The 16,839-nt window shown below is 44.1% G+C and overlaps 1 protein-coding gene and 1 long non-coding RNA gene across 16 annotated transcripts in view; both read left to right on the top strand.

Moving 5' to 3' along the window:
* AUTS2 (activator of transcription and developmental regulator AUTS2) overlaps positions 1–16,839 on the top strand; it is a 1,197,597-nt gene that overhangs the window by 444,837 nt on the left and 735,921 nt on the right. The gene's annotated exons all lie outside the window — the stretch shown is intronic.
* On the top strand, positions 4,807–10,895 carry LOC123353004. Its single transcript, XR_006574345.1, has 3 exons — positions 4,807–4,969; positions 5,201–5,261; positions 10,798–10,895. It is a non-coding gene; the product is annotated as an uncharacterized LOC123353004 (long non-coding RNA).

The raw sequence follows: 16,839 nt of genomic DNA on the forward strand, positions 1-16,839 counted from the left end.
TGCAGATTTCCCATTACACAAACAGCTTACGGAGCAGAGAGGCTATTTAAGCATTTGCCAATTTAGGGAACAATTCTGTGTTCAGTTACATTTGCACATCTCCTGTTTTTAATACTGTATTTGGAAGTTGCCTCCATGTGACTAAGGGCAGAATTTGGCCCTCTGACAAATCAGTCCATTTTAGGCTTCCAGATGGAGTCCAGGCTTCTGTGGGAAGGAAAAAAGCCTGCTAAATATTAATGTTAAATACAACAATATATAAGTACAACGGTGTCGGATTGCCGAGACGTGGTGCTCCATGCCGCGTGGAGATGGGATATGTGGCAGAGTGCAGATCACTTATTGGGCCATGCCGCTCATAGACTTTCACGAGCTACTCATACAACCGCTCTCAGAACAAGGACAGAAAAGGTGGGAAAGAGCTTACGTAAATACTTTGGACACAATGTTTAAACATGCAGAGTAAGTCAATTCTGTCAATATCCCTGTAGAAATAATTTGGAGGCCGCGGCTTAGCCAAGAACTTTCCTCACTGGATGGATCTGAGTTTAATCCACAGCCCAAGCAGCAATTGGTGCATTAAAAAAGGGGAGAAGACTCTGAGGCAGAGAACCGTAGGTGTTCATGCCATGCTAGGAAGGATGGAGCCAGGCTACACAGAATCTTAATTAACATTAGCAAGCAAACGGATCCATCTGCTAAGCGGCTAGTGTCAAGTCAATCAAAGGGGCTGTGCTCCTGCTTATTCTTAATGTCAGAAGTCAGCACATGCACTGCTGAGTTTAGAATCATCAAATGGCTTTGAGAGGAGTCAGTGATGGAATGCTGTTAATTTAGTTATCTTGTAGGTAAATTGAGCAGTTTCAGCTTGAACTGGGTGGGGTTGGTGCACCTGACTCAAGCATGTGAGATTCCCTCCTAAGACAAGATATCGTAACAAATCTGTGGCTTCCTAGCACTTCATGGTGGTTGCTAGCTAAGCTGCCTTGGGAACTGCACGGCAGCAGTGGGGAAGCATTCCAAATTCTCATGCTCCAAAAATGGAGGTTCCTCCTGTTTGAGCTGTTATCTTCCAGCAGTATGTATAGGGTATATGATGCATGGCTGAGCTGCTCTGATTCTATCCAGTAGACGTGATGCATATATATGTGAGGCTTTTAATTTACAATATAATGAACTTGGGGACTGATTTGCTGTCTGGCTTTGGCAGAGTCTGGTACTTTGAATTCATTAGTTTTGGAGAATTAGGAAAGCAAGCGAGAGAGAATCAGCTGGTAGATGCAGAGCTTAGTTTGGGCTAGGTGATCAAACGAATTTAAAGTTGTGTAACGCCTTCTTCCCTCCCCATAGTGTGTGCGTCTATTTGCATGCACAATGGAAGTTTTTCTGTTCATGCAAAGCTGCAGGCTAGGCAGCTGACTTTTAGGTAACTCTTCACCATTGACTTCCACAGGTAGATCCCAAGCTGGAATTGTAGCCTCCTGGCTTTTGTACCAGAGGAAGGTGCAGTACCATGTGCTTTTGGAATCCCAGAATTTGTTGTTCGTGTTTTGTTTTAAAAACAGCCAGTCACTGCAAGAATGACCTGCCTCTGAAAATGTGCTCATTGGGGTTACTGTAAGGGCAAGAGGGGCCATTGTTGACTGGAATTTATGGGATTGATCTGTTGCTGTGTGACTCATTATGCAGGACAATTGTGTTTTTTCACCTTAATCTGATGAACAGAGCTGGTGCAAGGACAGTTTAATTCTGTCACATTGTGAGAGCTAGAGCATAATCCTAACTTTATAGGCAGTGATGGGTAAATTGTGTGGTGGTTGAAAGGGAACAGGCTGATTTCGTGTTGGCTGGGGAAAGTGCTGGGGGACATTAGGAATTTGGTCACTGCGGTTTGGGCTGTGCATATGTAGCCAAAGTTATGCCCAAACCACAAAGCCTGGATGGAGATGTGAGTTTTTTATAGGCTGGGGATGTTTACATGTTCAGTTTTGTTTCTGACCCAGTTTTGCTGAAAATGTTGACCTGTAAACATCTGCTTGAGCTTTGCTCTGTAAAAATATTTTCCCTACTCAAGAGAAAGCTACTAACCCTTGTAATTCTTGTTCAAACAGCTCACAATTCTCAGACTTCTAGGATATGGGGATTATAGTATGTCTACCCGGAATCTGTCCCTGAGGCTCTAACTCAGAATCATTCTTGCTTGACCAGTGCCCAGAACCAGGAATAAATGAAATCCAGACTCTTCTTTTGGACAGTGCTATATGTTCGAGGGGGGCGGGGGGAAGGAGGAGGGAGAGAAGACCAAGCACCCCACCTACAGCCCTTCAGCTTCCTATTCACCCCCCATCCCTCAATATTATTCCCTCCTCTGGCTAGGTGATCCATTTAGGATAAAATATTTACCTGTGGATGCTCCATTGAACCTTCATGCAGAGTCAGAACCAGATCCCATATGTTGTGGAGGCTGCAATATTTTCTTCAGCATTGTGCCTTAGCCTCTTAAACTGACAACTAAGATCCTAATCCCAAAAGCTGCTCTGCCTGGTGGATCCTCGTGCCTGTACAAAACCCTATTGAAGTCCCACTGAGCCTGTGCATGTGGAGTAGCTTGCAGCGTAACTTGCAGGGCCGGGGCCCAAGACTGGAAGCGGTAGTTTCTGATTGCTCTAAAGAAGTAATGTTTGCATTTTTGGCGGGTAATAAGAATCGGGGAAACATCAGGAATGCCACAAGGATGACCTGTTTCTCATGAAATTTCCAGGTACATTTTTGCCAGCCCAGTAGATTGGGATAGTTTCAATAAGATGGGGATAAGTATCTGAATTAATCCCAACCAAGCGTGCAGTTCCTTTTGTGATTGGCTTGTCATTAGAGACTGGGGTTTGTTTCATGTGTTTTTCCCCCTAGTTAACTTGTTCAGCGACAATAGGCTAGAGCTCCAGGTATCAAGCGCAAGTGAGCTCTCTGTCTGAGCACATTATAGGGGGAAAATTTCCTCTAGCTTCAGTGACAACATGGGGCTATTGTCTGACCGTCTGTCTTTTTCAGTCGTATAGGCATTTACAGTGAGCTCCACACTCAGGTGCTGTTTCTGGGGAGGAAAAAAAACGAAGGAAAAAAATTGCATAAGGCTTAGGCTAGAATATGCTTTGAAGGCACAGCCCTGTGCTGTGGAGCAAAAGTGTGTGGGGGGGGTGCGTGCATGCACGCACGCACGCGTGTGAACCAGGTTGCGTTGTAACCTGGATGTAGGATGAATTCTAGCTGACTCAGCCAGAATTCCTCCTGGGGCTTCTGAGAATGCCTACACTGTATTGGTAGCTCCATCCCCCTTGAAATGGGTGCTGTTTGTTTTCCCCAGCATATGCAGAGTCATTGCTGTTGTCTCCCTTTTTGGAGGGAGTTGTGGGTCTACTCCCCAGTCACCTGGTAGTTAGTCCACATACAGGAGAAGGCTCCATTACCCTTGTCCACACACCTCTTCTCTTCACCAAAGTCTGGCCCAGATTCTGCGTCCTAAGGGCTGCATTCTGCTCTCTTTTCTAGCCGTGTGAATTGGGAGCAATTCCACTGACGACAAACCAGGGTAAATGAGTGGAGAATCCAGCCACACTTAAGTGGAAGGCTTGTCCTACATGCTCCCAGACTCCTTTCTCAAAATCTGCAGAGACATTTGGGTAATATCCGCTTCCAATATTTAGCCTATTGACAGCTGCATAAAATACCCTGAAGGCAAACAGCACATCTATAAATTAAGCTGCTGAAGTGTTGGTCAGGTTACCCAGAGGTTTTTTGACAGTGCGATTATTGACGGTGTTTAAGTGATAGTTCTGCTCTTGAAAAGCTCATTCTCCTAACACAAATCACAGCGCTGCCAGGATTTATTGAACTGCCTGATGGAGAGGTACCGTACAAGCTACTATTAGTCCATTTCCTGAGCTTTGCCATCAGGAGGCTTTACATAATTGTCTTCGGAAGAAATGTCAGAGTGCCAGGATCGGGTGCAAAAGACCATAGGTTTCTTTCTCTCTCTCTCTCTCATTTCAGAGAGATGGCTTCTGCAGCTACATAATCAGCAGATGTAAAGGCACTGAGTCGTCTGTTCTCAGAAGATTCCTGTTTCAGTCATGCCGGGGAGATGGGAAATGTACCAAATTCAGGCACTTCAGTGGATTTGTTCACACAGACAAGGACTGTACCGCCAGGCTCAGATTTGTCATGGGAATGCTCCTAGGATAGGAGGATACTGGGAGAGTACTGTTGCTCTGTAGAATGAAGAACTATGAAGGTTGTTCTCGCAGTGAGCATAGAGCTGCAACCCCCTGGACGCAATGCAGGGTGTCTCGGGCAAGAAGCCTATTCACCTGGTGTCCGGTCCCTCAGGAATGCCCGGGTTTGAATTACCTCATTATCAAGTCTGTACTCTAGAGAAAGCATCTTGTGCTGAGTGGTGGTCGATGAAACCTAAGGCAGCCTGTTGTTGTCCTGTCGAGTGTATCTTGCTTTTTGGTTGTGGCTGATGTCCAAGATGAATTCCCTCTGCTCTAAAATTAATGGGTGACCATGAACGCTTCCAACTACCCCACTGCACAGGTACACCTTGCTAGCAATTGGCCTTCTGGCTGGTGACACTGGCAGTGTTCTCAACAGCGGCCAGTTGGTCAGTCCACTCTTTCATGTGCCCTAGAGGGTGATGTTAATGGTGTCAGATAAACATGCGGGATGAGACTGGTGTGACTGTGGGAACGGAAAGAGCTTTGCCCTGATGCTGTCCTTTGTCCATCACAAACTTGGTGTCATGTTGACCCATCCCTTTCACAGATACGGAGCAATGACTTTGTGACATGGTTTAGTTCCATTCCCCCCTCAGTTCTCAGCTGGGGTCTTTGCCTTTGCTTTCCAGCTTGTCAGCAATGGATCCCTGAGGTCTGAAATAGGACTTTGGGACTGAGTTGTAGTGTCTTGCTTGGTAAGAGACGATATGCTCTGTAACAGACTCAGACTCAAAGGATATAAGAGAGTAGTAGAAGGCAGGTATATCCGCCTCAGAATGAGCAGAGCCCTGTTCCCTGGGTAGCCAAACAAAGGCTACTCCAGGCCACTCAAGACACCTGATGCCAATTAACCAGTTAAGGCTGTTAGGCTAATGGAGACAGCTGGACAAGATCTCACTCATACTGCTTAAAACTCTCCTTTCCAGTTCCCTTGCGGGAGCCCGGGTGAAAGGAGCTGGAGGAGAGGAAGCACTGTTGTATCCTGAGGTAAGGGCCCAGGGAATCAAAGCAGCTTCAGTGGTGAAGGGAAATCCACTCTCAGCTGTTATCGTTAGGGTCCCTGGGCTGGAACCCGGAGTAGAGGGTGGGCCCGGGTTTCTTCCCGCGCCCCCTCCCCCCCCAATACTCGACAGAGATCCCCTTGAGAGGGGAAGCAGGCCTCAGTCCAGTCAGGAGGCCAACCTGTGCCTACTGAGCGCTATGGAGCAACAAAGACTGTGGAGTATTTCCCCTTCCCATCTCCCATACTGGCCTGTGATGAAAGTAACTCAATAGGCTGTGACTCTTGCCGCTGTATTGTGAAAGGAAGGTCACACTGGGGCCTTAGTGAGTTTGAGGCCACTGAATCCGCCCGGAAGCGCAGAAGCCACCACTACAAGCTCGGAACTTTGTCACCGCTGCTAACCTGGTGCACCCAGCAGTGTGCTTTCCTTCACTATTTCAAGGGAAATCTAGAAATGAAAACTGAGGATTCTGGCCACTGCATGCAGCGGAATCCAAGTCTAGAGAAAGGACATGTTGGTGCCTAAAGGTGTCACTTACCAAATAAACTGCACCTCTGACCCCTTCCAATCTCTCCTCCAAGTCTCGAGCTGCCACCTTTCTCTCGGGCTGGGTGAAATCACACCAGTGTCTTGCTCTCACACCAGGCAGTGGGGTTGCAGTACCCTTTGTATCAACTGCCATCACCTCAGCAGGTCTGACTTATGTCCAGACCCTGCAGTTGTGTGTCCCTTGGGGCAAAGACCGTGACAATCAGCAACCAATAAGCCTCCTTAAATCAAAATGTCGTTTTTAGCACAAACATTTTCTCTGAAATGCTTATCTTCACATTAGTGAAGCAAACTGAATCTACATCTAGTTCTTCCCAAAGCTTACCATTCTCTGGATCTGATAAGGCCCAACTCTTTCTGACTCCTCCACAGAGCCTGTCCGGGCCAGCCTATTCCCCTACACAGCTGCTCCCAGGTGACCTTACCACCACTGTCTGTGTCGCCCTGTGATCTGTAACTCCAGCTCTGGCAAAATGAGGTTCATATGTCACTGGAGACAGAAGAGACAAGATCCCCAAATTCTTCGACAAGGTTCAGTCCTAAAGGATGGTTGATGCTTTGGAGGATAGGATTAAAATTCAAGGTGATCTGGAGAAATGGTCTCAAGTAAATAGGATGACATTAAATAAGGACAAATGCAAAGTACTCCACTTAGGAAGGGACAATCCAGTTGTGTGCGCGCGCATACACACACAATGGGAAATGCCTGCCTAGGAAGGAGTACTGCAGAAAGAGTCCAGAGAAGAGCAGCGAAGGTGATTGAAGGTCTGGAGGGCATGACCTGTGAGGGAAGATTGAAGGGATTGGGTTTGTTTAGTCTGGAAAAGAGGACTGAGGGGGAACATAAGCGTTTTCAAGTGTGTAGGGGGTTGTAACAAGGAGGAGGGAGAAAAATTGTTCTTAACTGCTGAGGATAGGACAAGAAGCAATGGGCTTAAATTGCAGCAAGGGAGGTTTAGATTGGACAGTAGGAAAAACTTCCTGTCAGGGTCGTTAAGCACTGGAATAAATTGCCTAGGGAGGTTGTGGAATCTCCATCAGTGGAGATTTTTAAGAGCGGGTTAGACAAACACCTGTCAGGAATAGTCTAGTTAATACTTAGTCCAGCCATGAATGCAGGGGACTGGACTAGACCTCTAAGGTCCCTTCCAGTCCTATGATTCTATGATAAACCCTTCAGAAAGGTTAACATTCTTGAGGAAATTCTATGCGACTCTTCCATAAGGATGAATGGTATTACTTTTTAAATATCTCTAAAAATACAGTCCTGGATCCTTAAAATTCTACGTGTTCAGCAGGAGAAGTGTCTTTTTTTTTTTTTTTTTTTTTACAGGAACTCGGTGTTACTCAGTGCAGTCCTGCAAGGGACTACACTCCTCTGCAATGCAATGTGGTCCAGGGACCAGATAGCAAGAAGTGCTGAGATCTTATAGCTCCAGTAGAAATCAGTGGGATCTGCAGGTGCTCTAAAAACTAGTTCCTAAGGTAGTGCCAGAGATACTGGCCCTCCTTTAAACTTACAAACTCATCCCTAATAAGGCTTTATGCCCCACAGGGCATTGTGTTGGTGATCTTCCATAACATTCTCACTTTGGGTCTCTGGTTTGCTTTCATCCCCAGACTTCCAAGATAGAATTGAAAAGGAACCTCCCTCACCACCACTCCCGATTCCTTTTGGAGAAGCTCACTTATGATGATTCAGATCTGGTGACGCTTGTCCCCTCCCCTCCCTTCCTTCCTTAAGTTTCTGATCCATCTCTCATAAGCTTCCCAACCCCGGATTGGCAGCCTGCTTTTTAAAACTTTTCTGTTCCAAAGAATACCTGGTAAGATTTCTATTCCATATTCTACTTCCCATGGTTTTCTTATTATCTCAGCAAGCACTGAACAATAATGAGGCAGTAAACACCCATTTTTATAAGCTTATTACAGGCTTCCCTGTCTATAATACGATTAGTCAGCACTGACTCATTTGTGTCATAAAGGCAAATTGGGCTGTGGGGGGGGGTGCGGAATCAGGGATTTGTTTGTTTGGATGTAGTAATTTGTTGCACATTCTCACTTATTTGTTACAGAAATCACAGTCACTGCTCATCAACCCAGCTTCCCTTTTGCTGGGAGGCTGCATGCTACATTAGCAAAAACCCCACTTTTCACTGGTATTATCCAGCCTACTTTTGCGGAGGAAATAATGTTAAATGGAGCTTTTCATTTAATACAAACCTTTTTCTAGTTAACACTGGAGATTTAAATGTGGCACAGAATGTAAACGCTGATCTACTCTCCATAGGATGTCCGTGTAGTTTTCCTTTCCAGGTAGTTATACCAAAATGCAATGCCACTTCTCCCATGAAGTTGGAGAGCTAGTGAGACTGAGTTGGAATTGACGTTGGGAATGATTATTGCGTTCTTTGTAACAGAGAAAAAGATATAGATGGTTTAGGTAACTGTGATGGATTCCAGTGCTCTCAACTCCATTCAAATCTAGGCCCAGTCTCTAGTGACCACAAATAATTAGCATTTGACTGCCAGTCAGTGAATGTAAAATGAATTGGTCATCTCAATCTGTGTGGAGGTGGACAGGTTGCCAAGTGAGACAGCAGCAACACCACAGTTGGCACCAATTATACTAATTGGCTTTTAGTTACTGTGATGATAGGTACTATGGAAACCACTAAGGTAGATAAATACTTTTAGGTAATTGGCATCTTGCTGGTAGACTCAGCAGAAAGAGCATGGAGAATCTACTGACCCTCTTACCTCGAAAGTGGTTTCTCCAGCTGAGGGCTGAGACACATGGTGCGGGAGCTTGAATGCTGCTCTTTGTTCTGTGCGCTTGACTCTCCACTGCTTTGTGAAGTCATTTACACTAGTGCAAAGAGGGTGTAGGGTAATATTATTCTGAGGTGGCCATGTGCTCCCTCTCTGCACAGGTGTAAATGTCCACATGTGGTGCAAGGCAGTGGAGATGCAGACACTGTTCCTTCTTTTTAGTAATTAAAATTAGGCTTGGCTACACTTACAAATTTGCAGCGCTGCAGCAGGGTGTGAAAACACACCCTCTGCAGCGCTGCAAATTGCGGCGCTACAAAGCGCCAGTGTAGTCAAAGCCCCAGCGCTGGGAGCCGCGCTCCCAGCGCTGTCCGTTATTCCCCACAGGGAAGTGGAGTACGGACAGCGCTGGGAGAGTTTTCTCCCAGCGCTGGTGCTTTGATTACACTTAGCGCTTCAAAGCGCTGCCGCGGCAGCGCTTTGAAATGCAAGTGTAGCCAAGCTGGTTTCATTCATTGGCCTGAAATTCTCTTCAAAAAGGTAAGTGAACAGGAAAAACAAAAGCAAACCTACTTTAAGTATTCCACTATGACATAAAAAAAAATCAGACTGTTGCTCTAGTCGGGAGGGGGAGAGGCATAGTCACTCACTTGTAGTAAAATTCACTCCATGTGTAGGGCTGGCCCAAGGCCTGAGTTTCATTTGTCTCCTTAAAGTCCTACTCATGTAGGCTGTTTTTGAGGATATGCATGTGACTTAAATGGGATGCAGGACTTGTGGTGGTCCTTTAATATGGCTCTTTATTCCTCTGCAGCCCTGCTTAAAGTTCAGTCGCTATTCTCTTGCATCTGTTTCTCTTCAGTCCAAGATCTAAAGTAAAGCTACTAATATTTTCTTTAGGCTCTGGGCTTATTAACGACAGTTGACATTGTTCATTAATGGTTTTAAAGGTGCGGAGTTCCTTGTTTAAAAGTAAATATATGCTGAACTACAGTATTGACAGTAAGGGGTCCACAACTCCCTGGCTTGTAGTAGTAATGCAGTGTTTTGGGCTATTGCTATAAGAAAAGTATGTACAAAGATCTGCAGAGGGAACACTTCTGTAATAGTGTGTTTCCCTTTGCAAAAAGGACTGTGTTCCACAGGAAACAAAACTTCAAATGAATGAACGTAGCCCAACTACATATAGAGGATGCTATTGCACATCAGTGCCAATGTTCTGCTCCATTTAAAATTTCCAGTTGCACTAATGCTAATTAGTGATGCTAGTAATATTACTTAAGCTTAGACTTGCCACTTGTATTGGTATAAATTTCAGCGTTCATATGATCATGCAGTAAAAGCCCAGCCATTAGCAGCATGTGAATCAACAAGTCTTTGCGGGAGGATGTGGAATTCAAGTACTTTGCTCCCTGGACACTGATCTCTGCTACTGAAATGGGATCTCAGTTCTTTGACCCTGAAAACAGTAGCAACAACAGGAGAAATAAATGCTATAAACAGCTCTGTAATGAAACCTCTAAGACAGCCTGCCAGTACGTGCTGATCTTTTTACCTTCACTTGCTGCTGTGACAAATTGGGGTTGAACTGTCCTTGCTTGTGTTTTAGACAAATCTATAAAACTGGAATTTTGGAAGACGTCTAAGGGAGTTAGGCATTGAGTTGATGTGCAAATTCAGTGGGAGCTGGGCAGTTCACTCTTGGATGCATTTCAAAATCCCAGCCAAAATATATTGTATCCCACTTCAGAGTGTGAGAGAGGATCTGTGCTGATAGAATTGGGATATGATTAAACTGAATGATGATGGCAATACGCTTGAAAGTCTGAATCGATACTTTTCCTGAGTGAAGGTAGAGAGGCACCAGCATCAGAATGAAAATGCAAAAGCTGGTAAGTAAAGCTGGTGTAACTGAAAGAGAGGCTGATGGTAGCAGGACAGTAATTTGTTACGTACATAAAGCATTTACCCTACGTCTTGTGCAAGTGTTATTAGAGTTCATTCTAATGCTACCTCTAAAAGTGGATGTTGTCCTGTATCAGTGAAAAATTTCTTTTGATGCAGAGGCAATTTAGTACAGTAGTACATACTTGGGACCCAGTTCTGCTCCCATTTAAAACAATGGCAGCAGAAACAACCCCCTTAAACAGAGGTGCATTTGTAGTACAGCACTGTGTGATATGTTTTGCTGTTTTCAGCTTCTTTACCAACGTCAGAGAGGGAAACAAATAACGTGGGTGAGAGGGAGATTGTTCAGCGGATTGAATAATGATGGAGATAAAGATGGATAAACAGAGCAATTTGTGAGTTTTATTCCCCCAGTCCACTTAATAACAGCAGCCATTATTAAGAAATGGAGATCTCACTTAATCTTCATACTGTCTCCTTATTTAGGAGCAGAACTATTTCAAATGGAATTAGCCTTCCTTTAGCTCTTGCTGGGAAAGACACTTCTTTACCATCCTTGTTTACTTGGTTTTGAGCTAAGGAAATAGAATATACTTTTTCCCTTGAGATCTTAAGAGGAAAAAAGATCACTTTTCTGCTTTCAACCACAATAGCCTGAAAAGGTAGGAACTGGGGAGAATCTATTGCGGATTGAAGAAATCCTCTTCAGAAAACTGATAGGGAACATGACAGTGTGAAAGCGACCTCTCCCTCAGAAGAAGAATATATATTTTATTCTCTTATTAATATTTCATTGGCAAGAAGGTCAAAATCTACATTTAAATGGAAATATTTAAAAAGCAGAAGCATAATATTTGACTACGTGGAGCCTTTATGGTTTGAGAAAACCAGGGGCTTGAACACATCGGTTCAAAATTTGCAGGCAGGGAGGGAATTCCATGTGAAATCTATAAAGAAAAAGGAATCTGCAATTTGCCTCCATCGACACCTCTGATAAAGGGTTTATGTTCTTGATACAGAGCTCCCTTTTAATTTAAAAATCCTTTTAAGTATGTCATCTCAGCCAGAAAAGAGTCTTTAGATGAGAGAGACTGTCATTGCTTAGAATATTATCTTGGTAGATAGTGTTCCATGGCTTGTGCTGACTATCTAAATTATTTCTTCAAGGAATGGTCGAGATTAGTTGTCAGTACATGTGGTGTAGGCAGAGATGATGTACTGACTAGCGTTTCAAAGGAATTCTGCCTTCAAAGCACTAGTCACGGGGGAGCCTGGATCTGTTGCAGCTGCACTGCTTTCAGCAGGGATTGTGGTCTCATTGGAGCAGGAAGTAGAGATCCTTTTAGATGCAGGGCAGAATCTATGTGCTGTAGTGATTAAAGGAGAAAAGTGGTGTGTACTGTGCGGGCCTACCTTACAGGCATCAGTTTCACGCCTACTGTGCTGGCTTTTAACCTCGGGTTATGTGGCTATCCCTCAGTGACTAAGGTCACAGCAGGCTGCCCAGTAAAGAGAACTGTGTCTGAATGATGGGATGCCTAGTAACCTACAGGTACAATGGATATTTGGTTGTATGAGACAAAACGTACCTGCAGCGTAGTGATAAAGCACAGTGATTGGGGTTGCCGCAATACTTGATCAAGTACAACGCCCTGGTGTGGAGGGTGGGTTTTCTAAGAATTGCATTGGCTAGCAGAGAGTTGATACTCACATGTGTAATTTGGGAATACCTGCTAGCTGCTCAGCTCTCTATTTCCAGCACATTACTGTCCTGTATGTAGTTGGTGGCAAATGAGACCAAAGACTGCCTAGGCTTGCAGTACAAAAGAGAAAATACTCTGCCACAGCTTGACAGGCTTGTAACTAGATTCCCGTTTCTACCGCGTTGCCCCTTCATGTAACCCTATTAAAGAGCTGTAAATAGTAATATAAATGATGTCACAGTCATTTGTTTTGATGTATCTGAGCCTTTAATAAATCAGCTGTGGCTTGGTTAATAGGAATATGAGTGTGTGGCGTTGGTTGCCAGCAGCTGCTACTAAATTACAAAGCAGTCATCTGTTCTACAAGGGAATTAAATGTTTGTGTGCGCTCCCTCTCCCCCTCTTCCCCTCCCTCTCCCCGCCCCAGAACTGAAGCAGGACCTGTGCTTTGCGTGGTGCCCGCTTTTATTCTCCAGGCATAAGAGTGGCTGACCGGGTTCGGGGAAATATCTCCCATGGAATCCAAGTCATTAGGGTGCATCTATGCCATTGTCCGTGATTGCTCTGTGTGCAATCTCCAAAGCCATTCTTATTACATTGCATTGACTTCTGTAATGGTCCCCCCTCCATGAGTTGTCAGCAGGCTTTGAACCTGGGATCGACTGAGTTAAAGAAGCAGCTTCATTAACACATAGGCTGTTAACATTCATTGGACCAGCCCCTGGAAGAGGGGAATACAACACACAGCTTGCCAGTCGGTTACACTTCCACTTCCTAGGTTTTTTCTGTGAGAGAGATGGTCCCATTTTAAGACTGCTTAGAAGCACAGGGCAAATTGTACATCCCACATTAGAGGTTTCAGTCAAATTGAGTTAGTCCATTTCATTTTGCTTTATATATTATCATTGGAAATGAATATTTGTAGCTTTATCAGCTAAGGGGATAAGTGAGAAGGGACATAGGAGCAGGTGTTTCTTTACTAACCTGCTCCTCAGACTCAAAGGAATGACCTAGCCCCAAGAGAAGCCTTCTGTTCTCCCTCTGAGGCTGTTTATAAAGGCATGTCCACCAAAAGGCTATTGTAAGGTGGCTGCTGACTGTAACACCCCCTCACTTTCCTCCCCTTTCTCCTGAGGAAAGATTCATTATAGGGAGACCTCTGGGATTTCAGAGGTATTTAAAACAGACTTGGTTTTAGGTTTGTTTGGGTTATTTTGTAATGTTGTAACTAGATGGGTGGTAATCTTAAAAGGGTCTGCAGTTTGGAAGTTTGTCTGAATTTATCCAGATACCTTTCAGCCTGGAGATCTCATTGCTGACTTCTATTTTTTGGGCCATGTACCCTATATCACAAGGAGAGACTTTCTTATAGTTACGTGGGATTTGTTTCTGGCCCTTACTAGAGCTGTGTTGTAACTCTTATAACCAACCCTGGAATGAGGCAAAACTTGATTGGTCTTGGGTTTATAATGAAACATGGGGGTTGGGTTTGCTGAGGTTCATGGCTTTTTAGTGGAAAACTCATTTGGTGGCTGCATGTGGTGTTGAGTAGGAAACAGGCTATCTCTCTGTGTTGGTATTTTTATCACAGTCGTCCTCATCAAGGTATCTGGCAAAACATGGCAGTCTTACCTGGATTTTGCTGTGGGCTTGGGGCTTAAGCAAAATTAATACTTGTATGTGTTCCCCCTGCATGTAAAAGTCTCATCTTAAATTCATATGCAGTTGAACAAAGTGAAAAGATTGATTATTCAGTGACTCCAGATTAAAGTGAATCAATTTCTTTTTTCCTGTCTCAAAGCAAAGACTCTAAGGAAGTCTTCAGCAGACCGAATTCTGCAAATTAACATTAACCTGGCTCTAGCAGTCCATCTGGTGACAGGTCTATAGAATCTGAGATGAAAATCAGATCTCTGTTGGATTAATTAAAAAAAAAAGTAGTAAGCACAATGAGGTTAATATTGCCCTTTGGAAACTGATGTTAATACTTCGGTTTGTGCTTTATCATCTGTCTTAAGGGACTCTCTTCAACTCCTAAAGGTTATTTCCATGCAAGGTTTGCATTTTCTAAATGTCTGTGATCTGAGTCACATCTAATGTAACTAGTTTTCCCAATCTCTGAAGCATTTTTATGGAAGGAAATATTGTCTGATGGGTAGTTCAGGACATTGGGGGACTAATCCAAAAGCCATTAAAGTGAGTGGGAAGAAGGCCTTGGGAATCAAACTTCAGGGTCTGTTCCCAGCACTGACAGAGACTTGTTCTTAAAAGTTTAATATTAATCAAAGCCCAAGTTAGGCCCAAATTCAGTCACACACTTAAGCATGTGCATGAGTCCTGTTGGAGACAATGGATTTTAAGCACAGGCTGGCTTGCGCTTTGCTGAATCAGGACCTTTAAAAAGCAAAACAAAAAGTCAACTTCACCACGAAGGTTGCATTAAAAAAATAATATAACTTGGCAGGGGAAGGGGAGGTAAGATTTAAAGTGAAAATCTCATCGATTTTGATCCTGCTCCCACTGGAAATGTGTCAAAACTCCCATTGACTTCACTGGTACAGGATCAGGCTGAATGAAGGTTTGTTTTTTCTCTCTGAAGAACTAGACCCTGAGTCATTTAAATCCAAAATGCCTCCACTGAAGTCAGGCAGGAGACTCGCTACAATAATCAGGCTTGCAGTTAGCACATTGGTGCCCTGAAACAACTTCAAGCTTTTGGTCTAGCGTGCTATAAACAGAGCTTTATCACATACCAGTCCAGTATTAGCAGGTTGCAATGTCCAAAGCCCAAAGAGACTTTATGAAAGGATAGTTAAATGTTCCTGATTAGCTTGAGTCATTCTTCATGTGCTTTGTATGTGGTTTGACTGGCTTGCTGATGGTATCCAGCCATCCTTTACAACCTCTGCTACCAATTTATACAAGCGGATTAAAATGACTGTTTCCTATTTCCACAGAGTGATTTCTACTTAAACCAAAATATTGTGGGCTGTGGTTCCAGAGGAAAAAACCTCAATCTATGGTTTATAGATTAAAACAGTTCATTGGGACAAGAATGCCACAGAGGAACGTTCATGGCACTTTCAGCTGTTCTTGGCTTGAGTGACGGGTCTCCAAGTGTCAGGTGTGCTTTTTGTGCCTCCTCTTCTCTTTGAAGAACAGGGCAATGAATCTGTAGTGCAATAAAGACAGTGACCGAAATGAGACCGAAAAGATTTTAAATATTTTTTTCATTCGGCTCCCTTAATAATACAAAGGGAGAAAGTGTCTGTTATGTACTTCATGCTACAGAGTGTGTCCACTTCAGCATTTCACAACAGAATAGCTTTGCCAGCTATTCATCTCCCGCTACAAAGGGCTTCTGCTGAGACTGCCTTGTGAGGCTCTCCTGAGTTGGTGTCAAGATGTAGGCAAGGAGCAAAGCTTCAGCATGCAGGCCTTATCTGCCTTTTCCTCTAGTGTGGGTAGTAAAATGGGGACACAGTGTGTTCCTAAACGATTTTCTGTATTCCAGAGCAAAAATACACCACGGAAAAGGCTTCCTGAATGGGAGGAGAATGCAGTACCAGGCTGTGGCTGTCACAGGATATTGCTCCTTCCATCCATGAGCATGTGGTAAAGTTTTGTGGCCAAATAGTCAGGGTTCCTGTATAAAAGGGAAAGGGGGCCCGTGTCTGGTATCCAAGGAGAATTAATGGCCGAAAGCCAAATCTGGAAGCTCTCTAAATGAAAGCTCACTGCACCGTCAAGTCAGAGCGACCAAGAAGGAAGTGGTAGCGCTAAATGCTCTCTCCTGCTTCCCTCTGGGAGTGTGAGCAAATAGCAACCCACGTTAGTCAGGGCCACAGAAGGAAGGTAGAGCCGGCTGCTTGGGCATGCCCCAGTTTATCCCAGTTCCAAGACTCTCGACAGGTGCTTCCTCAGGACTGGATTCAGGGTTGTGAGGGAGGCAGAGCCAAGGACTGCCAGTCTTTTTTTTTTTGCAGCATCATTTTTTGCCTTGTCCTAACCCTACTTAGATTTTGTGCTGGTCCCTTTCCACTCAGTAAAATTCTTGAGAGCCTGTGAGGTCACTGATCCTGAAAGAGCCATAGTGCCGTTGGAGGCCTAGGGAACTGGGGTAGAGACATACGGTCTTAATATAGATGTTTCTCTGGCCTGAGAATTTTGGGTGATTCACTTCTCCTTGCCCACTGTGGAATGGGGAGTATATACCAGCACACAGATGCCAGCAGGGAATAGTTTAATCAGCCACATGTGTTAGAGCGTCTGTTAACTCAGTGTAAACCTCCTGTACCAGAACATGTATTCATTACTAGAGATTATCTAAAAATTAACCACTTCATAGTGATAAATCTGTGGAATATCAGCCATTCTAGTTCAAAGAACATCCTAGAAACAGGAACAGTGTCTGGGAATGGTACTATGTTTTCAGATAACGAGCTGGTAGTCAGTACTTTCATAGTTTAGTAATTTCGTGTAATGAGATTAGAATTAACTTTGAGTAGCTTCAGTTGTAGCTCTTTTTATTTACATGCACTTCAATTCAGGACATTTTTTCCTCTTCCCTATTCTACTCCAGTCAGCTGAGATACCCACTACTATATATCCCGAGTCTGACAGAAATCG

This window comes from Mauremys mutica, chromosome 19, assembly GCF_020497125.1.
Source record: "Mauremys mutica isolate MM-2020 ecotype Southern chromosome 19, ASM2049712v1, whole genome shotgun sequence".
In the NCBI taxonomy this organism is placed as follows: domain Eukaryota; kingdom Metazoa; phylum Chordata; order Testudines; family Geoemydidae; genus Mauremys; species Mauremys mutica.